This window comes from Oncorhynchus mykiss, chromosome 19 (genome assembly GCF_013265735.2).
Source record: "Oncorhynchus mykiss isolate Arlee chromosome 19, USDA_OmykA_1.1, whole genome shotgun sequence".
NCBI classification, from domain to species: domain Eukaryota; kingdom Metazoa; phylum Chordata; class Actinopteri; order Salmoniformes; family Salmonidae; genus Oncorhynchus; species Oncorhynchus mykiss.
In genome coordinates, this window is record NC_048583.1 from 16612347 (window position 1) to 16632424 (window position 20078).

Sequence of the window (20078 nt, forward strand, 5' to 3'; positions counted from 1 at the left end):
CCCACAGCAGCTTGCCCAAGCCTCCCCATTTCTCCTTCACCCAAATCCAGATAGCTGATGTTCTGAAAGAGCTGCAAAATTTGGACCCCTACAAATCAGCAGAGCTAGACAATCTGGACCCTCTCTTTCTAAAATTAACAGCCAAAATTGTTGCAACCCCTATTACTAGCCTGTTCAACCTCTTTCGTATCGTCCCGGATCCCCAAAGATTGGAATGCTGCCGTCTTTGCTAGGTAAAGCCCCGCCTTATCTCAGCTCACTGGTCACCGTAGCATGCGCTCCAGCAGTTATAATTCACTGGTCACCCCCAAAGCCAATTCCTCCTTTGGCTGCCTTTCCTTCCAGTTCTCTGCTGCCAATGACTGGAACGAAAATCACTGAAGCTGGAGACCCATATCTCCCTCACTAACTTTAAGCCCCAGCTGTCAGAGCAGCTCACAGATCACTGCACCTGCACCTGTACATAGCTAATACCTCATCCCCATACTGTTTGCACCGCAGTATCTCTACTTGCACATTCATCTTCTGCACATCTATCACTCCAGTGTTTAATTGCTAAATTGTAATTATTTCACCACTATGGCCTATTTATTGCCTTACCTCCCTTATCTTACCTCATTTGCACACACTGTATATAGCCTTTTCTCTATTGTGTTATTGACTGTATGTTTGTTTATTCCATGGGTAACTCTGTTGTTGTTTGTGTCGCACTGCTTTAGTTTATCTTGGCCAGGTCGCAGTTGTAAATGAGAACTTGTTCTCAACTAGCCTACCTCGTTAAAAAAAAGGTGAAATAAAAAAAACTCTTCTCTCCTCACTGCCTCAACATATGACAACTTCTGTTCTACTTTGACCCTGGCAACCTCAACCTGTCTTTCTCGCACCAGGCACTTCTGATTCCCAGCAACATGGGCACCCCATAATTAACAGTTTTTTTCCCTCACCAATACTACATATTCGTTTGGCCCATGCTCTCCTGCACACTTCACATCTCGGTATCTCCAGTCTACACACTGCTGCAAAATTACCATAAGCTTAGCATCTGAAACACCTTAGTGGGTTCCAGTGGTGGTTAGTGGTGCTACCCTACAGAGTGCTGTTGAGGCTACTGTAACATTCATTGAAAAACAGCGTTTTAATCAACTATTTCGGTGACATTAATATTATAGTTTAATCTAAAAACGTAACTTTCTAAATGTTTCACCATTTTTATATTTAAGAAATTCACTGAATTTAATTTGGAAATTCACAGCTCTGGTGGACATTCCTGCAGTCAGCATGCAAACTCTTAAATAATTATAGGCCAATCTCAAAGCTGTCACCCCTGGTGAAAGTACATGAAACCCTTGTGAATGAACAGCTAAAAGAGTTTTTAATTACTAACTATTTTATCAATATACCAATCGGGCTTCAGGAAGAAGCATAGCACAATTACAGCAGCCATGAAGGTTTAAATGATATCACTGAAGCCCTTGACAAAAACAGCACTGTGTCTCACTTTTTATTGATCTCTCGAAGGCTTTTGATACAGTTGATCATGCTATACTAAGGCAGAGATTGTCGAGTGTAGGTCTTTCAGAGCATGCAGTTGCATGGTTTGCTAACTATCTGTCTGATAGAACTCAATGCACTCAATTTGACGGGCTTATGTCTGTTATTATTAAAATGTTCAGTTTATATCTTAAACAAACACTAACAACCGTATCTTTCCAGGCAAAACATACCAATAGTTGAATTACAAACAGAAACCCAGATTTTAGTCAATTGGTGCATAGGCCGGGAAACAAACCCGAGCCTCCCGTGTGGCAGGCAAGAATTCTACCACTGAACCAAAGCTATTGAAATGACGAAGACTCCCCGTAAATAACCCTATTTATAATTGTCTGTAGTCATAAAATCAGGCACATACTACCGAGACAATTCCCAGAAAATAGCCCTAATTTAAAGGTCCAAGCATTACTCCGGCAATGATTCTCATTACTCTCGCTCTCGTTGTCTCTGTCGCTCTCTTTCTCTATGTCTCCTTATCTTCTCTCCTGCCTTTCCCTTTGGTCTTACCATTTTGGGAAAGATGCCCTGGTTTATGACAGCTGGAACAGGGTGCCTTGCAGTCTCTAGCGAAATGGCCAGTTTTATCACAATTACAACATTTCCAATCGCTCCCGGTCCATTTACCACTGTCTTTCCCAGGTTTCCTACCCTTGAGTCCTCCGTTACGCTGGTCTACAATTACCCCGAGAGTTACTATTAGATGCTCTGCTCCTTTCTGTTCTTTATTTTCTATTCCTCTGACCTTTTTCTTCCTGTTCTTGCCTTTGCTCCTACTACTCCTCTCGCTCTCTCTCATTGCCTACGTTCCCTTTTCTGTCTATCCCTAAACTGTCTCCGTCTACTGTTCCTTGGTGGGGCCTTACAATCCTCTGCCATGTGGCCTGTTTTATCGCAGTTGTAGCACTTTCTGTCCATTTTCTACTCTCCCTGTTTCCCCCTTTCTCTTTAAAATCGTTCCTGCTCTTTCCTGCAATTTCCCCAAGAGTGGCGATCAAATATTCTGCTCCTGCCTGTTCTTTCTTTCTTTTATTTTCCTTGCCATTCTGCTCATGGTGTATAGCATACCTCTTCGGCCAATGTGACTATTCCCTACCATATCGGAATCTTTTTTAAGATCTGGCAAATTTCAGGCTTCATACAACAGTTAAAGGCGGCTATTTTTAACTGTTGGTGGTAAGGTCCGTCGTCTCCCTGTCTAGGATCTACCAGTCCACTGTTAGCATTGAACACGTCTCTCAGTGTCTCTAAATATTGGCTAACAGTTTCCCCATCCCCTTGTTTACACTCACGTTGTTACGGTGAGTGAATGAGGACCCAAAAGCGAACTAACTTAAACAGAGCTTCTTTAATAACCAAACATAGGTAGGCTCAGATAGACCGGCAGATTCCGACAGGACAGGACAAGGTTACAGCAAACATGACGATAGTCTGGCTCAGGCATGAAACACAACAAACAAGAATCCGACAAGGACAGGAACAAAAACAGAGAGAGATATAGGGGACTAATCAGAGGGAAAAGGGGAACAGGTGGGAGAAGGGGTGACGAGGTAGTCAAGAGGAGACAAGGAACAGCTGGGGGAAAGCGGGGGAGAAAAGGTAACCTAATACGACCAGCAGAGGGAGACAGGGTGAAAGGAAAGGACAGAAAGACACAACATGACAATACATGACAGTACCCCCCCACTCACCGAGCGCCTCCTGGCGCACTCGAGGAGGAAACCTGGCGGCAACGGAGGAAATCCTCGATCAGCGCACGGTCCAGCACGTCCCGAGAGGGAACCCAACTCCTCTCCTCAGGACCGTACCCCTCCCAATCAACGAGGTACTGGTGACCACGGCCCCGAGGACGCATGTCCAAAATCCTGCGGACCCTGTAGATGGGTGCGCCCTCGACAAGGATGGGGGGGGGGGGGGGAAGACGAGCGGGGGCGCGAAGAACGGGCTTAATACAGGAGACATGGAAGACCGGGTGGACGCGACGAAGGTATCGCGGAAGAAGAAGTCGAACTGCGACAGGATTAATGACCCGAGAAATACGGAACGGACCAATGAACCGCGGGGTCAACTTGCGAGAAGCCGTCTTAAGGGGAAGGTTCTGAGTGGAGAGCCAAACTCTCTGACCGCGACAATATCTAGGACTCTTAGTTCTACGCTTATTAGCAGCCCTCACAGTCTGCGTCCTATAACGGCAAAGTGCAGACCTGACCCTCTTCCAGGTGCGCTCGCAACGTTGGACAAAAGCCTGAGCGGAGGGGACGCTGGACTCGGCGAACTGAGATGAGAACAGCGGAGGCTGGTACCCGAGGCTACTCTGAAAAGGAGATAGCCCGGTCGCAGACGAAGGAAGCGAGTTGTGGGCGTATTCTGCCCAGGGGAGCTGTTCTGACCAAGACGCAGGGTTGCGAAAAGAAAGACTGCGTAAGATGCGACCAATAGTCTGATTGGCCCGTTCTGCTTGACCGTTAGACTGGGGGTGAAAGCCGGAAGAGAGACTGACGGAAGCCCCAATCAAACGGCAAAACTCCCTCCAAAATTGAGACGTGAATTGCGGACCTCTGTCCGAAACGACGTCTGACGGAAGGCCATGAATTCTGAAAACATTCTCGATGATGATTTGTGCCGTCTCTTTAGCAGAAGGAAGCTTAGCAAGGGGAATGAAATGAGCCGCCTTAGAGAACCTATCGTAAGAATAACAGTCTTCCCCGCTGACGAAGGCAGTCCGGTGACAAAATCTAAGGCGATGTGAGACCACGGTCGAGAGGGAATGGGAAGCGGCCTGAGACGGCCGGCAGGAGGGGAGTTACCGGACTTAGTCTGCGCGCAGACCGAACAAGCAGCCACGAAACGACGCGTGTCATGCTCCCGGGTGGGCCACCAAAAACGCTGGCGAATGGAAGCAAGCGTACCCCGAACGCCAGGGTGGCCGGCTAACTTGGCAGAGTGAGCCCACTGAAGAACGGCCAGACGAGTAGGAACGGGAACGAAAAGAAGGTTCCTAGGACAAGCGCGCGGCGACGGAGTGTGAGTGAGCGCTTGCTTTACCTGCCTCTCAATTCCCCAGACAGTCAACCCGACAACACGCCCCTCAGGGAGAATCCCCTCGGGGTCAGTGGAGGCTACTGAAGAACTGAAGAGACGAGATAAAGCATCAGGCTTGGTGTTCTTAGAGCCCGGACGATAAGAAATCACAAACTCGAAACGAGCGAAAAACAGCGCCCAACGCGCCTGACGCGCATTAAGTCGTTTGGCAGAACGGATGTACTCAAGGTTCCTATGGTCAGTCCAAACGACAAAAGGAACGGTCGCCCCCTCCAACCACTGTCGCCATTCGCCTAGGGCTAACCGGATGGCGGGCAGTTCGCGGTTTCCCACATCATAGTTACGTTCCGACGGCGACAGGCGATGAGAAAAATACGCGCATGGGTGGACCTTGTCGTCAGAGAGGGAGCGCTGAGAAAGAATGGCTCCCACGCCCACCTCTGACGCGTCAACCTCGACAACGAACTGTCTAGAGACGTCAGGTGTAACAAGGATAGGAGCGGATGTAAAACGATTCTTGAGGAGATCAAAAGCTCCCTGGGCGGAAACGGACCACTTAAAGCACGTCTTGACAGAAGTAAGGGCTGTGAGAGGAGCTGCCACCTGACCGAAATTACGGATGAAACGACGATAGAAGTTCGCGAAGCCGAGAAAGCGCTGCAGCTCGACGCGTGACTTAGGGGCGGGCCAATCAATGACAGCTTGGACCTTAGCGGGATCCATCTTAATGCCTTCAGCGGAAATAACAGAACCGAGAAATGTGACGGAGGAGGCATGAAAAGTGCACTTCTCAGCCTTCACAAAAAGACAATTCTCTAAAAGGCGCTGGAGGACACGTCGAACGTGCTGAAGATGAATCTGGAGTGACGGTGAAAAAATCAGGATATCGTCAAGGTAAACGAAAACAAAGATGTTCAGCATGTCTCTCAGGACATCATTGACTAATGCCTGAAAGACAGCTGGAGCGTTAGCGAGGCCGAAAGGAAGAACCCGGTATTCAAAGTGCCCTAACGGAGTGTTAAACGCCGTCTTCCACTCGTCCCCCTCCCTGATGCGCACGAGATGGTAAGCGTTACGAAGGTCCAACTTAGTGAAAAACCTGGCTCCCTGCAGGATCTCGAAGGCTGAAGACATAAGAGGAAGCGGATAACGATTCTTAACTGTTATGTCATTCAGCCCTCGATAATCTATGCAGGGGCGCAGAGACCCGTCCTTCTTCTTGACAAAAAAAAACCCCGCTCCGGCGGGAGAGGAGGAGGGGACTATGGTACCGGCGTCAAGAGCTACAGACAAATAATCCTCGAGAGCCTTACGTTCGGGAGCCGACAGAGAGTATAGTCTACCCCGGGGGGGAGTGGTTCCCGGAAGGAGATCAATACTACAATCATACGACCGGTGTGGAGGAAGAGAGGTGGCCCTGGACCGACTGAACACCGTGCGCAGATCGTGATATTCCTCCGGCACCCCTGTCAAATCACCAGGCTCCTCCTGTGAAGAAGAGACAGAGGAAACAGGAGGGATAGCAGACATTAAACATTTCACATGACAAGAGACGTTCCAGGAGAGGATAGAATTACTAGACCAATTAATGGAAGGATTATGACAAACTAGCCAGGGATGGCCCAAAACAACAGGTGTAAAAGGTGAACGAAAAATCAAAAAAGAAATGGTTTCGCTATGATTACCAGAAACAGTGAGGGTTAAAGGTAGCGTCTCACGCTGAATCCTGGGGAGAGGACTACCATCCAGGGCGAACAAGGCCGTGGACTCCCTTAACTGTCTGAGAGGAATGTCATGTTCCCGAGCCCAGGTCTCGTCCATAAAACAGCCCTCCGCCCCAGAGTCTATTAAGGCACTGCAGGAAGCTGACGAACCGGTCCAGCGTAGATGGACCGACAAGGTAGTGCAGGATCTTGAAGGAGAGACAGGAGTAGTAGCGCTCACCAGTAGCCCTCCGCTTACTGATGAGCTCTGGCTTTTACTGGACATGAAGTGACAAAATGACCAGCAGAACCGCAATAGAGACAGAGGCGGTTGGTGATTCTCCGTTCCCTCTCCTTAGTCGAGATGCGGATACCTCCCAGCTGCATAGGCTCAGCTCCCGAGCCGGCAGAGGAAGATGGTAGTGATGCGGAGAGGGGGGCGACGGAGAGCGCGAGCTCCTTTCCACGAGCTCGGTGACGAAGATCAACCCGTCGCTCAATGCGAATAGCGAGTTCAATCAAGGAATCCACGCTGGAAGGAACCTCCCGGGAGAGAATCTCATCCTTTACCTCTGCGCGGAGACCCTCCAGAAGACGAGCGAGCAAGGCCGGCTCGTTCCAGCCACTGGAGACAGCAAGAGTGCGAAACTCAATAGAGTAGTCTGTTATGGATCGATTGCCTTGACATAGGGAAGACAGGGCCCTGGAAGCCTCCTCCCCAAAAACAGATCGATCAAAAACCCGTATCATCTCCTCCTTAAAGTCCTGATACTGGTTAGTACACTCAGCCCTTGCCTCCCAGATTGCCGTGCCCCACTCACGAGCCCGTCCAGTAAGGAGAGATATGACGTAGGCGACACGAGCAGTGCTCCTGGCGTAAGTGTTGGGCTGGAGAGAAAACACAATATCACACTGGGTGAGGAACGAGCGGCATTCAGTGGGCTCCCCAGAGTAACACGGCAGGTTATTGATTCTGGGCTCCGGAGATTCGAAAGCCCTGGAAGTGGCCGGTGGATCGAGGCGGAGATGGTGAACCTGTTCTGTGAGGTTGGAGACTTGGGTGGCCAGGGTCTCAACGGCATGTCGAGCAGCAGACAATTCCTGCTCGTGTCTGCCTAGCATCGCTCCCTGGATCCCGACGGCTGAGTGGAGAGGATCCGAAGTCACTGGGTCCATTCTTGGTCGGATTCTTCTGTTACGGTGAGTGAATGAGGACCCAAAAGCGAACTAACTTAAACAGAGCTTCTTTAATAACCAAACATAGGTAGGCTCAGATAGACCGGCAGATTCCGACAGGACAGGATAAGGTTACAGCAAACATGACGATAGTCTGGCTCAGGCATGAAACACAACAAACAAGAATCCGACAAGGACAGGAACAAAAACAGAGAGAGATATAGGGGACTAATCAGAGGGAAAAGGGGAACAGGTGGGAGAAGGGGTGACGAGGTAGTCAAGAGGAGACAAGGAACAGCTGGGGGAAAGCGGGGGAGAAAAGGTAACCTAATACGACCAGCAGAGGGAGACAGGGTGAAAGGAAAGGACAGAAAGACACAACATGACAATACATGACACACGTATCTTTGAAAAGTCCATGTCTATGGTAATAGTCCCTAAGATTATCACAAAGCTGTGTCAATTTGACTGCATAATCCCCATCTCCTGCCCATGGTAAAACCGGTTCTCCTCTGTGCCTTGGAACCCAGGCTCCCCTCACTGCTGCCCAGTCTTTCCCCACTATCTGTAGGAAAGCCCTTTCCAATTCTCCTGTATTTAGTTTAAAACTCTCCGTCAGTCCCTCCATATCTCTCCTAAACCCTTCTATTCCTGTTTTTGGATGTACTATTACCTCAACTGCTCTTGCTACATCTCTTTGAGTCCAGGGTCGATACACTTGTAAGGTATCCGATTGATCAGCTTCGCCTGCCCTAGGATTAGGAAGCTCTATGAGAGGACACTGATCCTCCTCCCAATCTGATTGAACCTCCCTCAGTCCTGGTTTATTATATGGTGCTAATCGCTTTTTAAGGTTAGACTCTCTTGGTTCTGGCTCTTCTTTCCTCTTCCTGGCTTTGGCTTGCTCTCTCTGTTCGTGTTCATATCTTTCTTATCTTTCATTGTTTCTTCCTGAATACTTTGCTCTCTCTCTCTAATCCTACTTGGCTCTTCCTGCTTTTCACTTGCCCTTTTATTATTACCTTCTACTCTTTTCCGGGCCTCTGACAGCCACACCCTGGCTGTATCCAAACCTTCGACCTGCTGTTCCCCTGATTATACACACACGTCTTATGTATCTGTTTTATCATTAATTCTGGCTTTTTTACTTCTAGACGTCCATCAAATTCGTACTTCTTTCTCCATTTTGTGCCAAAATAAATGTTCCTTTTATCTTTAGATTCCATATCTCTCTCATCTCCGGTTAATTCCGGAACCTTCTTTGAGGATTTGCCACCCATGTTTATTCAATTACTAATTGTTGTTATTATGCTTATTCTCACAATCTGTGTGTGTGTTTCTATAATCTGTTATGATCCTTAATCTCACAATTTATATGTATGTGCTTTTACTTTCTATGTTGATAAATACCTCCCGTTGATCTCTCCTAGGATTTTAGAATAATTATTTTTATGACTTTTGATAGATTATTAGGTCTTAACACGTATACAACACCAGAACTCTTACGTTCAATAAGCTATTTCCCAGGGGTTGTAAGGCCCTGGTTAACAGCCTATTTTTCCGTTGTTTCTTATGACTTTCGACTGATTAATATATCTATCTTAGACCCAAGTAATTATCTTCTTATCCTCATTGAAAACTTCTGTGTGTGCTTTTTAAAATCTGAAATAATTATTTCTGTATGTATCTCTGCCTCCTATGTGTGTGCTTTTACTTTCTACTGTTATTATACTTAATCTCACTTACTCCCGTTGGTCTTAGACGTAATTTACTAGGTTTATTTTGGTAATGGCCTCAACTACCCTGAGTCATTTCAGACCCAAATTTACTTACTCTACATTTCTCACTGGGATCTGTAATACAGTGCTAACTATGTTAGTGTTGGCGGCACTGTATTACAGATCCCAGTAAGAAATAAGAGTAAGAGTAAGTAAATGTGGGTCTGAAATGACTCAGGGTAGTTGATACTTTTGTTTTAAAATTTCTCTACATTAGATTATATGGACGGTATACCCGATACAAATCTTACTTACTGTTAGTTTTGCAGTTAAAATTCTCCCTCACATTTATCTTGACCAATGCTCTATAGGAATTTAATCTAGTGCATTTAGAATTTAACCCCAAACTAATGAATAAAGATTACTGACCTTATCCTTGCAGCTGAGATTTCAATGTAGGTTGGATCTTGTCACCGTTTCTTTCGTGTACCAGTTCGCCACAGGCCTGTAAAGAACCCTCAGAATGGGGCAAGGTCTTTAATCTACCTTGCACGGTTTCGGTGTCCCATGGGACGACAGAAAAAGGTATTGAGATCCGGCTCGAAAGGACCAAGCTGTCACGAGAATTTTCAATCCCAATGATGATAACAATCACTATAGCTTTGACCAATTCCCCCTAGGTTGTAAAGCTAGGGTTAATAAGAATTAGGCAAAGTCACAGATTTCTGCAAAAGGTTGGTTCTTTATTCAGAGAGCTCTAAAGTCACCCAAAATTTGAAGTGTTTATAACCCCCTAAACACACACACACACACACACACATATACACACACACACACACACAGACAGGTTTATCACTTTTCTACCAGCCTTGGCAGTTTCTCGCCATTCCTTTCCTCCCCAGATAAGAGGGACCTTGGAAGGAATCTCTTTCCTGTTTGTTCTCTCAACTCTCACACCACTACACAGCAACACAATGGTCTAGTCACACATATTATGGAATTATGACTACTAACACATTTCATACAATTATATGATTTCAGGGTGGAATCCTTTAGTCATTACTTTAAACATATAAATTCCCTTATCAGATATAGATTCGTATTTATTTTTGCGATTAGCAGCTATGAAACAAAATGTCAGAAGTACTTTGAAAACAGCTACTGCAGCATTTCTCTGTTATAAATCACAACTTTCACATGTGCTCATACTTGACTTGTTACTCTTATTTTTATTTCCAAATGCGAATGTAATGCTCACACTGTAGAGCCCTGCAAATTGCCCACCCATCCACGTGGCTAGTGAAATAGACATTCTTACCAGGCAATACCTAAATCTACCCACATTTGGCAGGTATTAATTTTATTCCCTGCCCAAGACACTTCACATGAGAACTTTAATTTGCCAGATAAAGAATGTTGCCCAGATATCCCCTGTGTACATCTCAAGCCACACTGCTATGATTTCTCCCCATTGTGGACACTCCTATGTCTGATAATATTAGTCAGGAAGTAAAAGCTCTTCTAACAAAGTTTGCACTGGAAGGGCCTCTCCTTCGTGTGAACGGTCTGGTGCATCTTCACATAGTTTGCCTCAACAAAGCGCTTCCCATAAGTGGGGCAGGCGTACAGCTTGTGTCTGAACACTCAGCCACTCACGTTGTGACCCAATGACACCATAGGTGATAGAAGCAGCTGCCACCACCCTCAGGTGGTTAGTCTTGACCTCTAGCCATTGTTTTGGGTGTTGTTGGGATTGTGTGCAGTGTTAAAGGCTAGGTACCTGGGCTTTAGCTCTATCGGTTGAGTTCAATACCTGATCGAAAAGGACGTGGCCATGTGAATCGAGTCTGGATGTCTCTGCTTCGCCGTGGTTCCACATCTCCTTCAGTCTTCTCCTGCTTGACTCTAGGACCTGCAGCCTCTGCATCTACAGACTGGCACAAGAATAGAGGAGGTTATTATCGGTACATGAGTAGAATTGGATAACAATGTCATAGGGAAGTCTCACAACAAGATCCCCTATGGCAGATAAATTGGGATGCAAGCAAGTGAATAGCTGAGTGGAGCCTTTCTGAAATAAACAGGCCACATTTGATTACAAAAGTAACACATTTTTTATGCAACATTATTCAACTAACCTCTATCCCGATAATGTGCTGGGTTGAGGTTCTACTCCCCTCGTCAACAGTGATTGGTTGGTCATCTCCATGTATTGTGTCCCGCTGGCTTCACAAAGCTCCTGTGTTCTGGCACTGAGCTACAGTATATATGACTGGCGAAAGGCCCAGCAGCTTCAAAATGTACCTCTTGCCATTCCTCTGTATCGGTCGAGGATCTTGACGCTACTGGGTGACTGTCGAGGACGCACTCTTGTGCCACCTTCAGTTCCAGTAGCTGTAGTTTTCTCCGTAATACCCTGTTTTCTTTCTGGCTTTGAGAAATTTCCAAACGAAACACTGCATAGTCGTCGTCTACGAGTTTACAGATCTCTGCCACGGCTGCATTCGCTAGCAGCTCCATGATGGAGGCTATTTGAGTGTGAAAAACCATACAGTTATCCAGCACCTAGCTAGGGTTACCTAGATAACGTCTGTCAACCAAATCATGTCTTCAAAGCGAATTAAACACTACCTGGGGTAAGTATGCGAGGCTGTGCAGTTAAAATAGTCATATTTTGAGTCCCATGGTGTAAATAAAGTTCAAAATAATAACCATAAAAACGCTAAGGTGGAAATTGTTGTTGGCCACTGTTCATGTCTGTTTACACTGAAGAGAAAGTGTGTTATTGGTTGGCATCATAGTTTAAAGGGTGTGGTTAAATGAAAAGGCTATGCTCCAGGTCCTCGAGTACCCCAACAGTACACATATTTTTAATGTAGCCCTGGACAAACACCTGGACAAACACACCTCATTCAACTTAGTGAGGGCTTGATGATTAGTTGACAAGTTGAATCAGGTGTGCTTATCCAGGGGTACTCGAGGACCAGGGCTGGGAAACACTGCAATCATGAGATAATAATAATACACATAACAGATATAGATGAAGGTTTATAGAGGAGCACAAACAAATATCTGATTTAAGTGTAACTCCAACTTACTACCCAGTGACTTGGGAGGGCCACAGTAGGGGTTGTTGACAGTTACCGTAGGTCCAACAGAGGAAAGTGGAAGATGCAGTCTTTTTTTAAATAAATTGATGTTCCTAAACAGGCTTCCCACAGTCACCTTTCATTCAATGGGCATCGCATTTAATACAACATTGATATGCCACTGACTAGGCTACTGTGCTGGCTAAATCCATGCCACAGCCAGCCTTAATTGGCAGTTTGGCACACATTTTTTAGGACACCTCAAATATTTCCACCCCTCCCATCTCAGTGATAGCAAGTTGATGTTAGACTGGTAGGGTAATATCGCGAGACGCCTTCCCCCGTTCGTAAATTGCCTCCAGGGTGTCAGAGTGCTCTCTGGGTCATTCATAAATTCAGAGATTTGTCAGATTGTCTGTTTTTAAATTCAGACCGTTTTACTCTTGGTCATGTAGAAACCAGTCATGTGAAATCCATAGATTAAGGCTTAATGAATCTAAACTCAGTAAAAAAAGAAACGTCCCTTTTTCAGGACCCTGTCTTTCAAAGATAATTCGTAAAAATCCAAAAAACGTCACAGATCTTCATTGTAAAGGGTTTAAACACTGTTTCCTAAGCTTGTTCAATGAACCATAAACAATTAATGAACATGCACCTGTGGAATGGTCGTTAAGACACTAACAGCTTACAGACGTTAGGCAATTAAGGTCACAGTTATGAAAACTTAGGACACTAAAGAGGCCTTTCTACTGACTCTGAAATACACCAAAAGAAAGATGCCCAGGATCCCTGCTCATCTGTGTGAACGTGCCTTAGGCATGCTGCAAGGAGGCATGAGGACTGCAGATGTGGCCAGGGCAATAAATTGCAATGTCCGTACTGTGAGATGCCTAAGACAGCGCTTCAGGGAGACAGGACGGACAGCTGATCGTCCTCGCAGTGGCAGACCTGACCTGACCCCGTTTTTGGATTGCGTAAATGAAGAAAAAAAAAGAATTTATGTTTAAAGATAATGGTTAAATAATTCTACCCTGAAACTTCACCATTAGGGATTATAGTTTATGTAGCATTTATAAGGAATAATTAAAGTAATGTGTGTGTATGTGTGTGCCCAAGAAAATACAGAGAACAATTAAACTGTGGTTGACCCGACCTGGCTAGAACTCTGAGAAACATATGATAGGACAGGGAGTACTTCTCAAGGTTTCCCTAATCTCGGGGGAATGGAACTGTCGGCTGGGTAGTGATACACAGTGGTGAGAACTCTGGAGAAGGATACAACTCACCTACTGTTCGTGTGTATGTATGTGCGTAGGATACCTACTGTTTGTGTGGAAGTATGTGCGCAAGTATAAAATGGATGTCTTTGTATAATGGACTTCAGAACATTCTCGTGAATAAACTGTACTAACCTTTTGCATAAGCTGAGTCTTTGCCTAATTATTATTAAACACATGGTCTTACAAACTTCGGGGATTGGTCAAAGCTATTGATTGTTAGTTATTATCATTGTGATTGAAAATTCTCATGACAGTAAACAACAGTGATGTGATGGTGGGGATTTAGAGCTGTGTTCCAAGCTTAAATTACTCAATGGCCAAGCAAGGAGAGCAACAAAAAAAATTTGCATTGGATATTTGAAAGCTCTTTCCTTGAGTCATAAGATTCAATTTGACAGATGTTGCAAAAAGTACAGTAAATGTAAAATGCACATAAAATCTAGTGTAATATTTGGATTCAGTCTTGTGTCCTCACCTTTAGTCTGCATTTCCCCATAACCTCCAGTGTTCCCTTTCAATTAGTACCATGGTTATGCATATGCTACTCATATTTCTTCTGCTCAAAATAGTTAACTTTATCGCTACCCATGTACATGCAATATCCCATTATTATTGAAGATACTAAAGTATTGTTTTTGAGTTGACGCATATAAACATCACGTCCGGTTTACAATAACCCAGATAAACTCGTATCATGGTTATGAGAAATCCAGCTATGGGTTATGTTGATCTTAGCCCCACCTGTTTTGAGACCCACATTTTTAGCTAAAAATAAATACATTTTTTTGCATGTAATTTTGGCATTAGTTTGCAAACAATGTTTATTTTTTTATTTCATCTTTATTTAACCAGGTAGGCTAGTTGAGAACAAGTTCTCATTTGCAACTGCGACCTGGCCAAGATAAAGCATAGCAGTGTGAACAGACAACACAGAGTTACACATGGAGTAAACAATTAACAAGTCAATAACACAGTAGAAAAAAAGGAGAGTCTATATACATTGTGTGCAAAAGGCATGAGGAGGTAGGCGAATAATTAAAATTTTGCAGATTAACACTGGAGTGATAAATGATCAGATGGGCATGTACAGGTAGAGATATTGGCGTGCAAAAGAGCAGAAAAGTAAATAAATAAAAACAGTATGGAGATGAGGTAGGTAAAAATGGGTGGGCTATTTACCGATAGACTATGTACAGCTGCAGCGATCGGTTAGCTGCTCAGATAGCAGATGTTTGAAGTTGGTGAGGGAGATAAAAGTCTCCAACTTCAGCGATTTTTGCAATTCGTTCCAGTCACAGGCAGCAGAGAACTGGAACGAAAGGCGGCCAAATGAGGTGTTGGCTTTAGGGATGATCAGTGAGATACACCTGCTGGAGTGCGTGTTACGGGTGGGTGTTGCCATCGTGACCAGTGAACTGGTCATTGAGTTAATAAAACATCCATACAAACACAGTCTCTTTTTTTTCTTTCTTGAGTAAGTCAACTCCAAAATGCAGGTGATTCAGTCTAGCTAAGTGCTTTCTGTGGTGGTGGGGAAGCCAAATTAAAATACAGAGTGTAGGGGTTGGTAATATTCTCTATAGTTTCTTCGTGATTGACTCAGTGTTATGTCACTCATGGGGACACTATGTCACTGCCAAATCTAAGGGCTCAAAAATGCAAGCACCTTGGATGCTGCCATAGAGTTACATTAGAAGTGCCCATCCAAGAAGGCTCAAGGTCATTGGCCGCAAATAAAATGACATCAAATCACGTTATACAGTGCCTTGCGAAAGTATTCGGCCCCCTTGAACTTTGCGACCTTTTGCCACATTTCAGGCTTCAAACATAAAGATATAAAACTGTATATTTTTGTGACGAATCAACAACAAGTGGGACACAATCATGAAGTGGAACGACAACTTTTTTAACAAATCAAAAACTGAAAAATTGGGCGTGCAAAATTATTCAGCCCCCTTAAGTTAATACTTTGTAGCGCCACCTTTTGCTGCGATTACAGCTGTAAGTCGCTTGGGGTATGTCTCTATCAGTTTTGCACATCGAGAGACTGAAATTTTTTCCCATTCCTCCTTGCAAAACAGCTCGAGCTCAGTGAGGTTGGATGGAGACCATTTGTGAACAGCAGTTTTCAGTTCTTTCCACAGATTCTCGATTGGATTCAGGTCTGGACTTTGACTTGGCCATTCTAACACCTGGATATGTTTATTTTTGAACCATTCCATTGTAGATTTTGCTTTATGTTTTGGATCATTGTCTTGTTGGAAGACAAATCTCCGTCCCAGTCTCAGGTCTTTTGCAGACTCCCATCAGGTTTTCTTCCAGAATGGTCCTGTATTTGGCTCCATCCATCTTCCCATCAATTTTAACCATCTTCCCTGTCCCTGCTGAAGAAAAGCAGGCCCAAACCATGATGCTGCCACCACCATGTTTGACAGTGGGGATGGTGTGTTCAGCTGTGTTGCTTCTACGCCAAACATAACGTTTTGCATTGTTGCCAAAAAGTTCAATTTTGGTTTCATCTGACCAGAGCACCTTCTTCCACATGTTTGGTGTGTCTCCCAGGTGGCTTGTGGCAAACTTTAAACGACACTTTTTATGGATATCTTTAAGAAATGTCTTTCTTCTTGCCACTCTTCCATAAAGGCCAGATTTGTGCAATATACGACTGATTGTTGTCCTATGGACAGAGTCTCCCACCTCAGCTGTAGATCTCTGCAGTTCATCCAGAGTGATCGTGGGCCTTTAGAGGGACGGCCAGGTCTTGGTAGATTTGCAGTGGTCTGATACTCCTTCCATTTCAATATTATCGCTTGCACAGTGCTCCTTGGGATGTTTAAAGCTTGGGAAATCTTTTTGTATCCAAATCTGGCTTTAAACTTCTTCACAACAGTATCTCGGACCTGCCTGGTGTGTTCCTTGTTCTTCATGATGCTCTCTGCGCTTTTAACGGACCTCTGAGACTATCACAGTGCAGGTGCATTTATACGGAGACTTGATTACACACAGGTGGATTGTATTTATCATCATTAGTCATTTAGGTCAACATTGGATCATTCAGAGATCCTCACTGAACTTCTGGAGAGAGTTTGCTGCACTGAAAGTAAAGGGGCTGAATAATTTTGCACGGCCAATTTTTCAGTTTTTGATTTGTTAAAAAAGTTTGAAATATCCAATAAATGTCGTTCCACTTCATGATTGTGTCCCACTTGTTGTTGATTCTTCACAAAAAAATACAGTTTTATATCTTTATGTTTGAAGCCTGAAATGTGGCAAAAGGTCGCAAAGTTCAAGGGGGCCGAATACTTTCGCAAGGCACTGTATCTACAGTAGCTTTGATTGGACTGATCATGTCAACATCATACAATCAAAAACTTAGCTAGCAGTCATCATGAATCAAGTCGACAATCTACTGGCAAATCCTTTTTACTCCTTGTCATATGAAGATAAATAATGATGAGAAATTATAGATAAAACGTATCGGTACTCATTGGCCTTTGGACATAAACATTACTCAAGTTGGAAATTTCAAAGGAGTGGTTTGGAAAGAATCCGTGGCTATCCGCAAGCATTGCAAAGCAATCACTAGCGTGCTATTCAGTGGAGTGGGTGTGTGGTCCCAATTGTCGGTTTAAAGGTCTCTTTTCCATTCCAAAATTATAACATTCAACATTGGCCATGCTGTCAATCCAGCATAATTTCTGCCGCACTCAAAACAACTTAACTCAGAACTAGGAATCTGACTTCAAGACAACTGGGAACTCAGGAAAAAATGAGCTCGGAATGGGAAAATACATTTTGAACGGTCATCCAACTCGGAATTGTAAGTTGGGAACTCAAGTCTCTTTTTAGAGCTACGACCTGAAGATCACTGACGTCGTCATGATTCAACCTTGTTTTTTTCAGAGTTCCCAGTTGTCTTGAAAGCACCATAAATCCAGATAATCACAGACTTTGACAAAATCTGCCTACGAAAGACCGCCGCGCTACCTTCCTGTTCAAGTGAGAACAGCACATGGTGTACAAAAATGTCTTGTATGCTGCTGCATAAATTATGTAATATGCCAGGGAGATATGTATACTGTAGCTAAGAAAGTAATACTAAGTTTATGTTGTGTAGTAAGCTGTTAGTAGCCCATATGCTTCACTCTAATAAAGTTTTCTATTTTCACCTCTTAATTTCGCCTACTGTTCTGACTTGGTGGTGCACATGTTTTATAACCTGTTTTAGAGAAATGTAATCATTGAATATTGTAAGAGCTTTCATTGTCTGCTTAAATGCCCCCTTTATTTATCCTACAGTTCTGACTTGGTGTACAGGGAGAACACTAAGAACGGCCCATGTTCTGAATTCTGTCGCTGTACATTTCGAAAGTGCTGAACAAATAGTTATATTGACTACATCCGTCCTTGCTCGCTCATTAATGTCTTAATTTAAATTACGGATTGCCTCTCAGCCGCTTGTCGTCCCCTTATGTCAGTGTTTGCACATCTCAGTTGTCAGTAGAAACCACACTTGTTTAAGCAAGTCAGCCATATCAGCTATGTTTTTTTTTTAAAGGCAGTAAATGAGGTTGAATTAACTGTTTCGTTGCCAGACGAGGCTCAGCTGATAGCCAGGTGTAGTAGTGGTAAGGTGTTGGGACAGCTTCATGTAGGCCCTAACAGTTTGTGGGCACCTTTTGTCACCTTTATATTGCAATTAATGTATTGTTTAGTGTTGTGTAGTGGCTTTGCTGGCATGCATCCCACCAATTTCTTTTTGTTTGCCCCACCAAGATGTACATGCTAAAATCACCACTGAATCAGTATGACCAGTTAAGGAAATGAAAAGCTGAGATAACGATTAAACATCATATTCATCGGGTGTTGCGTGTTAGTAAATTCATATTCTGCGCTAGTAGATAGCCAGACTAAATTTACGAACGCACTCTAGAATACTGTAGGGGGCGCTGTGTTTATTCATTTATTTTTAACCTTTAACTAGGCAAGTCAATTAAGAACAAATTCTTATTTACAATGACGGCCTAACTGCCTTGTTCAGGGGCAGAATGACAGATTTTTAACTTGTCATCTCGGAGATTCGATCTTGCAACCTTTCGTTCACTGGCCCAACGCTCTAACCACTAGGCTACCTGCCGTGTTGAAGGCACCGTGCCTCCTTCATTGTAAAAAATATTTTGGAAGCTATAGAAATATTTATTATTATCTACATTCATTTTTGCCACGTTTTGTATATTACAGACCCCTTAATTCATACTTTGAAATGAATATGTGAGTTAAAACAAAAATATAGCATTTTCCTGAAGTATAATTTTTTCAGGTGACTAATGTTACTCTCCCCACACAAAAAAAAAAAGTAATACATGTAATTGAAATACTGTAGGATTCCGTTCATTCATACTAGGGAGTGCCAATATGGCTGACCGGTCACTTTCTTTCACTACAAATGTGGTGGAAAAATTACAGTAAATGACCTAATAAGAATGGCTGGTTAGATCCCATCAGTGTCAAGGACAGAAACCTATAGGTTCGAAGGAAGCCGAGGCCAATTTTTATTCTAAATGATACACAGGCAAATAAAAAGAGCATGACAACATGATTTCTCATTTATTAACAGATTTGATCACCTATTTTTTTAGTACATAAAGGAACAGGTACCACCTGATTATGCCGAATAATGTTGGGGGGGAGACATTATATTTGTTTTGAATAGAACATAGGCAAAACCAAATTCAGAGGGGACATGTTGTGTTACACTTCAATGACAGTGTTTTGGCTATGCTAGCACACCAAACAAGTCTGTATCATGTAAGAATATGAGTGTACCCAGAGGCTCAAACGAGGGACCTAGTAATCCAAAAAACCCTCTTACCCCAATACACTACACATAACTATAATACACTACATTACCAAAAGTATGTGGACACCTGCTCGTTGAACATCTCAATCCAAAATCATGGGCATTAATATGGAGTTGGTCCCCCCCTTTGCTGCTATAACAGCCTCCACTCTCCTGGGAAGGCTTTTCCACTAGATGTTGGGACATTGCTGCAGGGACTTTCTTCCATTCAGCCACAAAAGCATTAGTGAGGTCCTGTACCTATGTTGGGCGATTAGGCCTGGCTCGCAATCGGTGTTCCAATTCATCCCAAAGGTGTTGAGGTCAGGGATCTGTGCAGGCCTGTCAAGTTCTTCCACACCGATCGAGACAAACCATTGCTGTATGGACCTCGCTTTGTGCACAGGGGCATTGTAATGCTGAAACAGGAAAGAGCCTTCCACAAACTGTTGCCACAAAGCACATAATTGTCTACAATGTCATTGCATGCTGTAGCGTTAAGATTTCCCTTCACTGGAACTAAGGAGCCCAAACCATAAACAGCCCCAGACCATTATTCCCCCTCCACCAAACTTTACAGTTGGCACTATGCATTCGGGCAGGTAGTGTTCTCCCTGCATCCGCAAAACCCAGATTCATCCATTGGACTGCCAGATTCATCACTCCAGAGAACGCATTTCCAC

General features: G+C 44.1%; 1 protein-coding gene across 1 annotated transcript in view; it reads right to left on the bottom strand.

Moving 5' to 3' along the window:
• Positions 1-20078, bottom strand: part of LOC110498480 (zinc finger protein 184-like) — a 350017-nt gene that overhangs the window by 147024 nt on the left and 182915 nt on the right. The gene's annotated exons all lie outside the window — the stretch shown is intronic.